The sequence below is a fragment of the Mesoplodon mirus genome, assembly GCF_964341445.2.
Source record: "Mesoplodon mirus genome assembly, chromosome: 7".
Lineage (NCBI taxonomy): Eukaryota > Metazoa > Chordata > Mammalia > Artiodactyla > Ziphiidae > Mesoplodon > Mesoplodon mirus.
In genome coordinates, this window is record NC_138983.1 from 100535730 (window position 1) to 100551144 (window position 15415).

A 15415-nucleotide genomic window follows, 5' to 3' on the forward strand; every position below is an offset into this window, starting at 1 on the left:
CTCTGTAACTTCTTTTGAGAACAATAAGCCATGTCTTTTCCTTCTTCTACATTTTCTCTCCCCACTGCTGACCCCAACAAAATGCTGAAGACAGAATTTGCACTCAATAGATTACCTTTTAAATTGATGTAAAAGTATAAAGTATATTTATGTGCATTAAAGTATGGAAGGGCATACATTTGGAGCATAAAAGCTCAGTACCTGCTGGAAATATCACATAATTGATGAATATAAAACTAATTATATAATAGGGAAATTAAAAAGAAATTTCAGGCTGTGTAGAGACTAAATTAAGAGAACAATATCATATATAATAGCTGAATATTTTGGCATTTGAAATTGGAATTTAAAAAATAGATAAGAGAGGAAGAAATAGGAGTCTTAATTAATAACTGAAGGACAAAGGGGGGATAGGTACCTTATTTAGCTTATTTCTGCCTTTTTAGTTGCAGAAAATATCAGTTTTGAAACCAGATATGGTTGCCATGTATTAGTTCTGCACAAAGTGCTAGGATGAGTTTCCCCACACCCACAGTTTGGGGATAGTGTTTACTCATAACTCATCTTTCATGCATTTGCCTAAATTCTTGTGGAATACAGCTGGACTTGCAGCTCATAAATGTGACCTTTGGATGTGTTTTAAACACTACTGAACTCCATTTTAATTTTACATAGTAAAGCCTCTGGGCTCTATTTACTCTTTCATTATATAACATTCATTTATCTTATGAAAAACGCTGTGATTCACTGTTGGTCTAGCTTTTTTTTTTTCACTTATTTGGATGATTTTTAGAATCCAAACTGTATTGTTATTTATCTTGGAAAACAGAAACACTTTCGGGAGTCAGTTCTCTGAGTCCCAAACCCCTCACCTGACACCCTCTTGTGGTGCTGTGCCCTGGGGGGAGGATACAGCAGGATCTGCAGGTGGAGAGGCCTAGAGAGCTGAGGGTATTATGTGTCTGGTTTATCGCCAAGATCAGTCAAGCCCCAAATTATAGTGTTGAGGGAGAAATTTTTCACGTAATGAGGTATGGGGAAGTCATTTAGGCTTATACATGGTTCAGTGTAAACTTTGTGTGAACTGAAAGAGCCTGTCAAGCACACAGAGCCCATCTGCTTTAACCATTAAGGAAAAGAAATGCCTGATTCAAAAAGAAGGATAAGTGACTCCCTTCTTACGATGCCCATGTTCACACCCTCTCGAAGACGAGGCTCCTTTCCCACGTGCCAGGATCCCACTGTCTCACTAGACAGGTCCTCAATCTGTCTCTTTTGAAATCTTCAAGGAATAGACCCCTGTCATGTTGGATGTATGTTCTTTGTTCTGATAAAGTACAAGACTACCATGCTTCAGTGGAGAAGCTCCTTAGAGCCTTTTGAGGGGCTGCCTCCCAGATTATAGCCCTCAGCTTGGCTCAAATAAAACTATTTTCTGTTCCTATTATAAATTCTTTATTATTTCCCTCCACAGTGTGTTATTCCTTATGAAGTCCAGCTGTTCTAGGCTGACACCAAGCCACCCTGAAGCAGCCATCGTGTCTTCATTGCCTCTTTCTCACATCTGGGTCCTTGAAGGTTGCTGAGATCACACTTGCTTGTCTGTGTCCATGGAACCCAGGGCAGAGCCCAGGTCCTCCCACCAGGGCCCTGGATTCTGGTACCAAACCCAGGAGAAGGTGTGCTCTAGTTATATCAGCCTCACCTGGCACCAAGGCCAAGATCGTCATGTGTTTTTTCCCAGACTTCTTCTGTGGGAAAGGGTTTTGGGACGTTTTGTTTTCCCTAGTTCACCCTAGAGAGATGCAAGGAGGAAGTCTGATGCAGACTTTCCAGCTTACAAACATCTGAGGGCTGTGTCTCAGGTCAGGATCAATGTTCCCTTTTCCATGGGCATTCAAGTCAGTGAGGCAGCCTGACTTGAGGGCCAGGACTCTGCCTCTGTAGTCCTGGAGGTGATGGCTGAGGGCTGGGGACAGGGGCGCTGCGGTTCTGCCCAAGGGGAATTAAAGGCCAGAAAGCCCTGGTTTCTGCAGGAGTCTGATCATCGCCTGGAATGTATGCCAGTTAACATATAATTTCTTTATCCTATTTATTCATTATTGTTATTTCTCATTGTACTTTGGGACTCAATTTTTTATTGTTATAGAAATCCAATGTTTTCAAAGATTCTCCCTCAAGGATTCTACTGTTAACATTTTTCATTAAGAGAAATGCCTGTCTATTCCAATCTTTCTTTCCCTCCATTATTTACTGTGTCTTTTCTAGGTCTTGTCCTTGTCTCCTGGGCCACAGTCAGTAATGTCTCCACTTATGTATTCTGAGTGTGTGATCATTTGGTCCAAGGGATTCTGCTGAATGAAGTATAAATTCTGATATCTTTCTCTTGCAAACTTTCAAAACCTACAAATAAAATGAAGATATGGGCAATACAAAATGAAAATATGATTTTCCATTCTTATTAATATCTATCTCTATATTTCAATAGAATTCAATTATTGGCCCCTGGTGACTATATTTTTCAAAAGAATTCCCTAAATAATTACCAGGAATTCACTACTCCAATGTAATGTAGAAGATATTCTTAGTGTATTCTTCAAATTCATGTTGATGGAATGCTCAAGTTCCCTATATCAAATTGAGCTCCTATATTCCCTCTGAATAATAAAACTAAGATATGTTTGCTAAAGATTGTTGAAAAACAACATTTTAGCTTGACATGGACAGTACAAATACAGTATCACTAAGGGTGAAAATTTAGTATATGTCCTGTGGACTACCAATTTCATGTTCCACAATCACAATCGAACCATTTAAATACAGAATTATTTCCTAATTCTCTATTATATAAATCTCATTATAAATAACAAGCATTTTAAAAGCTTTAAATTTTTAACTATAGCTCATAAATTTGTACCTTTTCTCCTCTATCAACAAAAATTGACTTTCATGGTTAACTCAGTTAAAAAATAAAACAGCACAATAGGAAAGAAGTAAAATATCTCCATTGCCTACAATATATAATAATATATATAAATATGCTGATGACAAAAACGTGGGTCTGCTCTCCCACGTGCAGTAAAGCAAATCTACTGACACCAGGTTATGGTGAAGGAAAGTGCAGCGTTTATTGCAGGTGCCAGGCAGGGAGTTCAGGTCAGCTAGTGCTCAAAACCCCTGAACCCCCTTTCCTGATGGGTTTCATGAAAGCATTTTTAAATACCAGGTGAGAGAGGGGAATCACAGGGTATGTGATCAGCTCCTGCACAATTCTTTGGTTGATGTGAGGTAACAGAGCAGTGTCACAGGGGTTAACGTTATCAATCCTCAGGCTCCAGTAAAAGATCTCCTACTTAAAACAGCTTTAAAAGTTAATAAAAATAAACACTAACTGAGTAGAGGGCAGGTGTCCTCAACTTCAGAACAGCGTAAAGTCAGCAAATATCACAGCTGGTACACCCCTCGAAGAGACTGATCTGGACTGGTTGCAAGTTTTAAGAAAACACATTTGGGTAAAATTAACTCTGCACTTAAAAAAACTGACTCACAGGTTTTAGGTTTTCTAAATGCTCTAAAAGTACTTATTTTTCCTTTCCAAGAAGGGACTTTCAACCTCCCCCAAAGTAAAAGGGCAGTGCCTCTTGGATTGCTTTCTCTCACTGAACACACCGAAGAAAAATTGCATCATGTTGGTGTCTATCTGAACAATGTGCTCAGGGCTCTCCCTGAGTCATTGCATGGTTCTCATTTGCACGTGGGAGCCAATGGGTCTAAGTGCAGGCCACCACAAGACGTGCCACTATGGCATGTGGATTATTTTGAGCTGAAAACAATCAAGGCCCAAGATTCAGGAAGAGCCTTTGAAATTCCCCCTTATTGCCTAAAATAATTTAAGACAGGAGGCCTGTCCCAGGAAGAAGCTATCACTAGAGATAAATGTGGTATAATATTAGGTGTGGTAGAACAGGAGGAACATTGAAAAGCCCATTTGATCAAAATCCTCTCTGTGGGGCTTCCCTGGTGGTGCAGTGGTTGAGAGCCCGCCTGCCGATGCCGGGGACACGGGTTCGTGTCCCGGTCCGGGAAGATCCCACGTGCCGCGGAGCGGCTGGGCCCATGAGCCAGGGCTGCTGGGCCTGTGCGTCCGGAGCCTGTGCTCCGCAACGGGAGAGGCCACAACAGTGAGAGGCACGTGTACCACAAAAAAAAAATTCTCTCTGTGTCTCATTGTCTTTGGATGGATCAGCAAACATTTGCTTACCAAACATTAACTCTTTTTAACTTCCTGTGAATTACCTTACTTCCCCTTGAAATTTCAGACCCATACCTCCTTCTGATGCCGAAATTTGGTCTCTGTGCACTGGTATGGAATCGAATTCGGGGGCAGAGTTTGGGTGAAGTAGAAAAGAATAGGTTTATTGTGTTGCCAGGCAAAGGGGGACACAGCAGGCTAATGCCCTCAAAACTATGTGTCCCAACCTGGGGGGATTTGGTGAGGAGTTTTATAGCAATGGTTCAAAGTCAGGGTTGCTGATAAGGATTATGGTGTGTTCAGGGCCTGCAATCCTTTAATCTGCCCTCAGGTGGTCTCCTGATGAGCTTCTATGCTTCTCAAGGTTATCAAACCGTGACCTTCTCTCTACAATGAAGGATGCTTCATCAAGTAGTTAACATCTTCCATTTGTTGGGGGTTTTAGTTCTGTAGAAGAGCTCAGTTATTGGTATATGTTTCCCTTGAGGCAGAACCAGGATCTTGTCCCAAAGCTGCACTATTGTTTCTTGGCAGTTCCTCCCTTGTCTCTGCAGCCCCTCCCTTCCCTGATTAGCAACTATTTGACCCTACCCTTTGGAATTCAGGGAAGGTTGTGGAGGCTGAAGCCTAGTCCCTGCAAACAAGAAATGGGGGACACAGAAAGACTTTAGTGCCCAGGAGCCCCACAGGGTCCTGCTCAGTTTCACTTCTCTTTAGTCAAGAATATATATATGTCACCTTGTCTTGCTGTCTTTGGAATTCTTCATACTTATGTGAATTCCCCATGTGCACATAATAATTTAATTTTCTCTTGTTAATCTGCCTTATGTCATTTTCATTGCCAGCCAAAGAGCTAATGTTACCCCAAAACCTGGGTTTGCCTCTTGGTGGGTGTCAAGCTGAAAGGCACAACATAAACAAAGATTGGGAGAAGAAAGGATTTGTTACTTGCAGCAAGTAAAGAGAACACCGGGGGTCTTTCCCAAAGCAGTGTCTTCCTGAACAGCAAAATTGGGGAATTTTTAAGCTAAGGGTATATGCATATTCATGAAGGGGTTTGGGTGGTCCACAGAGTCCAAGCTTTAGTGGACTGAAGTCACGAGGGTCAGAAAAGGTCAATATCATCATTCCTTATGTTCCCAGTTGATCAGGCTAATCTTTACCATTGAAAGAGAACTGGGAGTCTTTACAATTATCTTTGTTATTGTTACTTCTTTTACCTGAAAACAGTCCTTTGATTCTGCATTATTTTGTTCCCTTAAGATCATTAATTACTGAGACCCTTTCAACGGCAAGCATCCTGGCCAGGCTTACGTTGCAAAATGGCTTAGGCCAAAAATGACTCCTAGATATACATATTATTAAACTTTTGTTTTATTTTCTCCTGTTAATCAGTCTCACGTCAATTTAATTCTTAGACCAGCTAAAAGTGTTACCTGAAACACTTCTTTTGTTGAGCCAAAAGACACAACCAAGCCAAAGGGCAGGAGAAGGAAGGCTTTATTACTTGCAGCAAGTAAGGAGAACACCAGGGATTTTCCCAAAACGGTGGCTCCTTGAACAGCCAAATTGGGAAAGTTTTAAACTGTCAACTGAAAAAAAAAAAGCACAAACTGAGAGTTGTGAGTTAAGTTTTATTTGGGGCAAAATGAGGACTATAGCCAAGGAAACAGCCTCTCAGATAGCTCTGAGGAACTGCTCGAAAGAGTTAGGGGGAAGGTCAGCATGTATGTGATTTTGGTGAAGGGGGACACATGGAATAAGGGACACATTTTGGCAGAAATTTGCTGCTAGTCACAAAATGGTGGCTGCTAGTCACAAGGAGCAGATGTCTCCATGAATGATTTTAGTGCTTTTCTAGATATGAGAAGATAAAAGAAACTGGGCTCATAAAATCTTCTGAAACTATCTAACTATCTGAAGGCCTGTTCTGCCGGGTTTTCCCAGAGCATAGACTGCCTCATTCCTGATCTCTGTCCTGAATTCCATTCAGGGTGTGTTGAAGGTTGTGAAACAAAATTTATATTTTATGGCAAGACAAGAGAAATTTAAACATAAATTCTTCTCTGCCCTTTGGTCTCCTCTCTCCCCACACTGTGCATTGTGCATCTGCATTATACATTGACCAAACCTCCCCCATAGGCAGGGACACTTGCTCAACCATAAAGAGCAACATTCTCCTAACATCAACAAGACAACTCCCTCCTTAAGAGATAACATTTCTTCTTGACCTTGTAAGGGGTTACATGACCAGCAGGATGGCACTTAGATCTGAATTATGTAAACGTTCAATAACATGTCATTTGATGTACAGCCCTCGGTCTCAAAAAAAACTTATACACCTCCCTGGGTTTCTAATGGGCAGAACAGCTTTCAGAGTTTTCTGAGATGCTCTTCCCAGGTTATAATCCTCAAATTTGGCTCAAAGAAAAATTTCCAGTTCTCTTTTCGATCAAGTGATTACTTTTTTGTCAAGGTCAGAGACTACAGTGGCTAGTGACTTCATTCTTATAGAACCAGATGGTAAGGGACCATTTTATTTCACAAGATCATTAATTACTGAGACCTGTTCAAGAGCAAGCATCATGACCAGGCTGAGATCACAAATGATTTAGGCTTAAAATGGCTTCTCTTATGTCAAAAAGTTATATTTGATTCTTTTTCTTTGGGGACCCCCTGCTCCATTTGCCTACAGAAGGGCAGAGGAAAAGTTCTTCCTCTCTGACAGTCTTCATGACTGCCTGGAGAAACAATGATGGACTCAGGAGTTCTTCTCAGCCTCGATGTGCACAGAAATCTTTATGCCTATGGTAAAGGGGCATGGAAAGGAGAGGGTTCTCAATGTGTAGAAGTTCAGATGCTTTCAAAGGCAGGCAATGTGCCCTGCACTATAATGCCTGTTGGGCAGGAAGAAAGTTTCCTGTACCCTTCTAGATTTTTCTGGTTAGTCTAGGAATTAAATTGACATGAGACAGATTAAGATTAACAGGAGAAAATCAAACAAAATTTAATAATATGTATACATGGAAGAGACCCAGGAGAACTCAGTAAATCTCCCAAATGGCTGAAATCCTCACCTTAAATACCACTTTCAACTAAAGACAAACATGTTGGGTGTAGTGGTTTGGGACTTCAAAGGGGAGGAAGGCAATTCTTCCCCGGCCCTCATACCTGAGGTCACCATACCTCAAGGGGAAATTCAGCTTGCACTGCAACTTCAACTAAAGAACAGTTCTTCGTGTAACACTGCCGGATACTGGAAGATACACTGGCCCCTCGGCCGACCGAAGGCATTCCTTCATTGAGGCCGTTCGCTAGTCGCAGAACACCCTGCTTTAAAAAGTTGATTCAGTTTAGGGCACAGTGGGTAGCTTGTGTCTCTTTTACTTGTTAGAAAACACACGTATTTAGGCTGCGTGTCAATCTACACATGGCGTCTATAGCGAAAAGCCTGGTTTTCCCATTTTGAAAGCTCCATTCTTGCAGCCAGAAAAAACCTGAAAAACACTGTTGTTGCCGTGTTTCTAGTCCCTGCAGGCATGGCTCTGAGAAAAAAAAGAGTTTTCTCGAAAGAAAGAGGGTGCTTCCAGGTCCTGGGTGGCAGCTCTTCCTGCCCTGCTCTAGAGCTAAGGGGAATCTCAACGGGGGCCCTAGCCTCAACGTAAGGTCTTGATTTGGCATCCAGAAGGGTAGGCGTGAAGCAGGTTCCCTGAGGCCTTAGTCGCAGTTCTGCATTCGTTTAATGGCAGTAAGTGTCTAGAGACTCGTGGCCCCGTCGCGTCAGCGCCAGTTTCAGGACAAGAACTCTGAGGACCCGCCGGTTCCCCTGGGCTTGCTGGGCCACACTCAGACCCGTAGGCCCTTCAGGGTGCCCCAGGGTAGGCCGAGGGAAGGGTAACACACTGCAGTCTACCTTGGGGGAGCTAGATGTTGATGTTCCAACTACCGGGTTTGTTTTTTTTTTTGCAAAAACCCCTAAATATCCTGTGCCCTCCCTTACCTCTTCAGAACAGTCCCTCAGAGCTATCTGAGAGGCTGTCTCCTGACTTAAGTCCTCAGTATGTCCTCCAAATAAAACATAATTCTCAACTTTTAGGTTGTGCATTTTTTTTCAGTCAACATTTAATTGTATGGCTCATGTAGGTACTATGCCTACATGTAATGGGATGAGCTGTAAATTATTAAAACTAGATAAATTCTGTCAGCTCTACCACTAGCTGAGATCAGGCTTTCTTCTCTGGATACTTCTGTCATAGACCTTGGCAGATATGGGGTCTGTGTTGGTCTTAAAATTCTTCTTAGAATTGTGGGGACTCATTCATTCTTTCAACAAATTTTACTGCTTATATTCTATGTGTCAGTTACAGTGCTGGGTCTTGAAATACAGAAGTCAACACATGAAAATACAAGGATAAAACACATTTTCTACCATATTAACTTTTTTCATTCATTAATTCATCCTTAAGTCATTCAACACGCATCTTCTTATTGAATACTGATGAGGGATCAAATGCTATGCTAAACACTGAGTATATAACTGCAAATGAGATGGACAGGCCCTGATTTTGATGTCACTACTATCTTTTGTTGTGCCATATAGTGGGACAGCTTCATTATTCCCTTTACCGTAAGTTTTGGTTTTTTTGCGCTACGCGGGCCTCTCACTGTTGTGGCCTCTCCCGTTGCGGAGCACAGGCTCTGGACGCGCAGGCTCAGCGGCCATGGCTCATGGGCCCAGCCGCTCCGTGGTATGTGGGATCTTCCCAGACGGGGGCACGGACCCGTGTCCCCTGCATCGGCAGGCAGACTCTCAACCACTGCGCCACCAGGGAAGCCCTACCCTAAGTTTTTATCACAAATTGCTAATGAAAATAAAACTGTTAGTGGAGTTTCAACATGCATAGGTAAATGAGAACACAGAACTCCCCTTTCGCGTGCCCCATTCTCCTCCTTCTAACTCCCTATGTGAACTCACTTTGTGCCAAGACCAAGATGTGCCCCAATAAGAACCAAGCTGATTTCCTCACACTCACAGGGGCTATTGCTCACTTAGAAGACTTGATGCTTAAGTTTGATAAGCAACTAGAAGACCATGGAGACAACCTATAAAAATGATTTGTCTTGGGAGAAAATACTACAAAGGGTTAATGTGCTGTTCCACATGTCTAACCTCCTGGGATTAAACCACAGGCACCAAGGTCACCAAGGGTACTTGGCAACAATGAGCTAAAAATGAAAAGAAAAGCATCATACTGTTATTGTATTCATCTTCCCCCAAGGCACTCTCTGATAAACACCACAACCACTAAGGGAATTGAGAACAGCTTCCTTGTGGGGCAGGTTATATATGCATCTTTTTCCAAGAAGTTAAATCATATGCAGCTATCAGCACACCTTACTTAAGGTGATTGCAATGTATGAGATTAAATGTTCCTACCTGATTGGAAAACTTCTTGTCCTCAATTCATTGGCTATACTGGATTATTTTTCTTGGGTCAGACCTTCAGACTTCTACCAGAAATCGTTCCTTTGGGGAAACCAGGCCTTCCCAGAAACTCAGGAAACTGAAATGGAGACAGAAAGAGAGAAGGAAATTATTTGGACATATAGACCTCAATTGTTTGGTTTTAAGTAAACGTCCCAGCAAACATCTTCTAAATGGTATAATAACTTGAGGGAAATTCACAGTTTATAAGTTTGTGTACTCATAAACTGAACATATTATGATAAGAGTACAGGTTGCATTTTGTGTCTTCAACTCAAGCAAAGACTTCAAAGAAGTCCCAGTTATCCTTTGTTCATTAAGACACAAAGAAAGGGCAAAAAGGGCAAGTTTCTAAGTCTTTTTCTTTAAAATTTACTTCCTTTCTTCAGTCTTCATCAAGATCTTCAGGAAATTAACTTTACTAAAGTTAATTATTCATAAAATAAACATAGGAACCTGCAGAAGACTATTTCAAAGAGACCTGTAATGTACAATATTCATTGCATACATGCACCATGAGCTTGTCTTTTCTAGCACTGGCATACACAAAACTCTGTGTGTGTGTGCACATGTGTGTCTTTTTTTTGTGATGGAGCCATAGGGAGAAAATAAATCTATTGGCTGCAATTCAGTGATGTAGAAAGATTTAAGGGTAAAGGAAAAGGCTACATCAAGTGAAGCAATAAAGTCATGAGGTTGTGCTTCCATAATAATAACAATAGCAGTCTTCTGTAACCAAGGGAGCAGGCTCCTCAAATTATAGTCACACCTGTTAGACCATCTGCCCATAAATTTCACACTATCATTAATGGAAAACAAATGGCACTGTCTCTCCTTCCCTTTATCCATTGGCTATTCTCATATAAATGATTTTTCTCTTCAAGGTCGTGCTCTTTCCTATCTGTTTAAAAATATTAGGATTTAGGAGGGGTGATACATAATGTGCCATGCCTTGGTACTTGTACCAGTGATGGCTCTGTAAGGAGCACTGGATTGTTAGGAGGCTATAAATTGAATTCCCCTAGAAGCAGAACCTGAGGCAATAATTTGAATGCAAACTGTTCATCTGGGAGGTGCTTCCAGAAGACTCAGAAGTGGAGTGGGAATTGAGAATGGAGGCACGGAAGGAAGCCAACAGAGGTGCATTACTGAATAAATTACTCCTGCAGGAAACTGCTGCCAGTACTTCAGGGGAGTTCTGTGAAACTCTATAGAACATGTCTCAGAGTTATCCCAAGAATTGGTGAGAAACTTGAAGTACTTATCTTCCAGTCCCCTCTGTCCTTGGTTGAAAGCTACACCCAGATATATTAACTCCTGTACATTTCTGGCCTGCCCTAAGGTGGATAATTGCAGGTGGTAGCATGAGTCTATCAGCATATACTGGAATGATGAGTGCTGGGGAGATATGAGTGGAGCATTGAAACCATCTAATACAGTCGGGGCAGGAGATAATAATTATTGGCTTGCAAGTCCAAATGGGTAACCTTAAATTCCTGGGTTAATGGTTTTACTTTGAGGTATTTAAGCATGATGTATGAGTAAAAATTTCCTCTATTAAATCAAGTTGAAGATCCTAAGTCCCTAATCTTCTGGAAAACTGTGGGTATCTTTTTAACAGATTTTTGAAAAGTAACATGATTAAGATTTCAAACTGACCATCCATTCATTCATTCATTCACTCATTCAACAAACATTTATTGAACACCTAAAGTATGCCGTGGGTTAAAGTAGGCACCAGTGTTACTGTTACTAAAATCATTATCGTGCCACCTAGAAGTCAATGTATTGTGACACTCAAATAAGAAAATCCATAGTTACCGTAAAAATTATTACAGAGTGATATAGGAAGACACGGTAAGACCTTAATTCATGCTGTGGACAGTAGTATATGGGGGATATCAGTAGGGCTTCCTGTAGAAGGCAATTGAAATGGATATGTAACATGAAGGAAGGGTGAATTTTTGAGGAAAAGAGAAGATAAATTCATGTTTGCCAGAAAATGAATGGTTAAGGATCAGTCCAGAAAGGAGTTCCATTCATAATCAGTATAAGAAATGTCACTGGGGCTTCCCTGATGGCGAAGCGGTTGAGAGTCCGCCTGCCGACGCTGGGGACACGGGTTCGTGCCCCAGTCCGGGAAGATCCCACATGCCGCGGAGCGGCTGGGCCCGTGAGCCACGGCCGCTGAGCCTGCGCGTCCGGAGCCTGTGCTCCGCAACGGGAGAGGCCACAACAGGGAGAGGCCCGCGTACCGCAAAAAAAAAAAAAAGAAAGAAATGCTCACTGGAGTGTAAGAAAAGAAGACAATGGAGAGGGTGGTAGAAGCCAGACCATGAATGGTCCATGTATGTATACTAAGTGCTATGGTCTAGTCTTTGTGTTCCCCTCCAAATTTATACGTTGAAATCTTAATTTCCGGAGGTCATAGTAGTAGTAGGTGGGGCCTTTGGGAAATGATAAAGGTATTAGTGCTCTTATAAAAGAGACCCCACAGAGCTCCCTAAGCTCTTCTGCCATGTGAGGTTACAATGAGAAGTCTGTGACTCAGAAGAGGGCCCTCATCTGACCATACTGGCACCCTATTCTTGAACTTGCAGCCTCCAGAACTGTGAGAAAAAAATTCCTGTTGTTTATGAGCCACCCAACCTGCAGTATAATCTTACAGCAGCCCAAAAGGACAAAGAGAGTTGGGATGTGAGATTTTACTCCAAGAAAGATGGGAATCCATTGAAGGATTTTAACTGGTAACTTAGAAGAGAGAAAAGTTTCATAACACAATCAGGCATTTTTATAAGAAAAATTTGTTTCATTTTCAGAAAGATCACTCTGGAAATACTGTGACTAGATTTTTGGAGAAGGGTGATGGCAGTCTCGGATATAGAAACATGAGTTAGTAGTCCATTAATGTAAGTCAAACAAGAAAGTGGAGATAAAAAGTGTGAATTTGTGGCCGAGAGTTCTTTTCTTTTAGCACTTGAAAAATGTTACGTCAATGCTTCTGACTCCAGAGTTTTAGACAAGAAATATGCTGTCATTGGAATTGGTGTTTCTCAATAAGTAATGCATCGTTTCTTCCTGTCCACTTTCGAGATTTTTTTTGTCTCTACTTTTCAGAAGTTTAGTTATGACACGTCTTGGCAAGGATATCTTTGCGTTTTTCCTCTTTGGGTTTGTTCAGATTCTTGAATTTGTGTTTATGTCTTCTAAAAAATTGGGAACTTTTTAGCCATGATTTCTTTGAATACTTTGTCAGTCCTACTTGCTCTCTTTTTTCATTCTGGAACTTTGATGACATGAATGTTAGTGCTTTTGTTACTGTTCACAGGTTCTTGAGATCCTGTTCTTTCTCCCATCTTTACCCCTCAGTCTATTTTTCTCTGTACATTTGGTACATTGTATTGATCTCTTCTAAGTTCATGATTCTATGCTTTGTAATCTCCACTCTATTCTTTTTTTTTTTTTTTTTTTTGCGGTACGCAGGCCTCTCACTGTTGTGGCCTCTCCCATTGCGGAGCACAGGCTCCGGACACGCAGGCTCAGCGGCCATGGCTCACAAGCCCAGCCGCTCCGCGGCATGTGGGATCCTCCCGGACCGGGGCACGAACCCGTGTCCCCTGCATCCGCAGGCAGACTCTCAACCACAGCGCCACCAGGGAAGCCCTCCACTCTATTCTTGAGCAATGTTTTTTGATTGTTGTATTTTTTCAGTTCTACTGTTCTCATTTGTTTTTATTGTTATAGCTTCTAGTTCTTTGTTTACATTTTCTATTTTTCCCATTTCTGTCAAGGAACACATAATTGCTAATTGAAGCATTTATGTGACAGCTTATTTAAAATCCTTGTCTGATCATTTCAATGGATGTTTTATCTCAGTGTTGGTGTATGTTTATTGTCTTTTCTCATTTATTCTGTGATTTCCTGGTTCTTGGTGTCATGAGTATTTTTCCATTGTATTCTAAACATTGTGAGTTATTATATGACTCTGTAACCCATTTAATTTTATTATTACTTTTTAGAAGGAAGTCATCCTATTTGAGGCGTAGTATGAGGACTGGGGGGTTACGTACAGATTTCCATTGGGCCCTACTGACAATACCCCAGCAAAAGTGGGCACTTACATTGTCTCACTGCAGACAGATCAAGTAGAAGTTCAGCTATCCTATTGGCCCCTCTGACACCTTCCCCCAAAAGTGGGAACATTAATATCATTGTGTTGCCTTTTAGTAGGAGTGGAAGTTCATCTCCCCAGTAGATTTCTTGACACAGGGGAGGGGAGAAGCGAAGTGTTTGCTCTCCTTCCTCCCACTTCATTCCTTCTTGTTGACGCCGGGTGTGGGTAGAGGGTCAGCTCCCTGCTGGCCCCACTGACGCCAGGGTGAGAGGAAGAGAACTGACGACTCGCCCTGCTCGTGCCGTCTCATTCTGTCTTGTTGCCTCAGGGTGGTTCTGGGGATTCAGCACCCCAGTGGGTCTCACTGACACCATGTGTCGGGGGTTAGTGGGGTGCCTACTCCCGCCAACCTGTAACATCCTATTCTTATTGATGTCCGGGAGAGATGGACGCTAAGTCCCACCATTGGACCCCACGACTGTGTGAGGGCAGCCCAGTGTTAACAAGCCTGTCAGGCACCACTTTTTTTTTTTTTTTTAATAAGTAAATTTATTTATTTATTTGGCTGTGTTGGGTCTTCCTTTCTGTGCAAGGGCTTTCTCTAGTTGTGGCGAGCGGGTGCCACTGTTCATCGTGGTGTGCGGGCCTCTCACTGTTGCGGCCTCTCTTGTTGCGGAGCGCAGGCTCAGTAGCTGTGGCTCACGGGCCCAGCTGCTCCGCGGCATGTGGGATCTTCCCAGACCAGGGCTCGAACCTGTGTCCTCTGCATTGGCATGCAGATTCTCAACCACTGCGCCACCAGGGAAGCCCAGGCACCACCTTTTAAAGTCTGTTTGCTAATGGAAAGGGGTGGAGGCTCAGCTCACCACTGGACCACACTGAAACAACCCTGGTGAGGAATCAGAGCGCTGCCTCTTCTGGAGGGCAGGAGTGGGGTGGTGTGGAAGATCAAATCCTACCTTGGCCCAACTGAAACGACAGGACATAGGGGATGGGTGCAATATTCCACTGGCACTTGGCTCGAGTAGTGTGTATATTCCACTGGCACTTGGCTCGAGTAGTGTGTATATTATTGCCCAAATGGTCTTCTGTCTTTAGCAACCCCTTTCCTCATACTTTGGCTAGGGGGAACAGGGTTTTGTGTTTTTTTCTGAAGCTTTTTTGTCTGTTGTTCTGTTGGTGGTTATTGATTGGGGGTGCCTGTAATACCCTCTCCAGGATGTATGGGAAGCAACAGGAAACACAGGGGACTCATCACCATGTTATTCCTCAAGTCCCAAAGTCCCTAGTTAAGTCTGCCTTCTCATTTCCACCTTTCAGCGTCTTCCTATGTTTGTTTGTTGTTATGTTCAGGGTTTTAGTTTTAAGTGGGAGAACCTGGGAGAAATGGGCTACTTCATCTTCTTGGAAGCAGAGGTCTGGAGGCCTTTTGATGTTAAAAAGTACTGCTGACTGTAAATTAAAATTTGATGATATACACCTTGCCCTTTAAGAATTATTCTACTAGATGATGTGGCTTCCCAAAGTTGCTACAATTTGCTTTTCATACTTCTAAAAGCCAAGT

General features: G+C 42.3%; 1 long non-coding RNA gene across 2 annotated transcripts in view; it reads right to left on the bottom strand.

The window, feature by feature from the left end:
• LOC309807246 overlaps positions 1–15415 on the bottom strand; it is a 115791-nt gene that overhangs the window by 41262 nt on the left and 59114 nt on the right. The window contains exons 2-3 of one of the 2 annotated variants that reach the window (XR_014294538.1): positions 9690–9816; positions 1316–2403 (exon numbers count right to left, since the gene is read on the bottom strand). This is a non-coding gene — a long non-coding RNA (uncharacterized lncRNA). Of the gene's footprint in view, positions 1–1315; positions 2404–9689; positions 9817–15415 lie in introns of those variants that run through there. The other variant, XR_014294537.1, reaches the window with a different exon arrangement.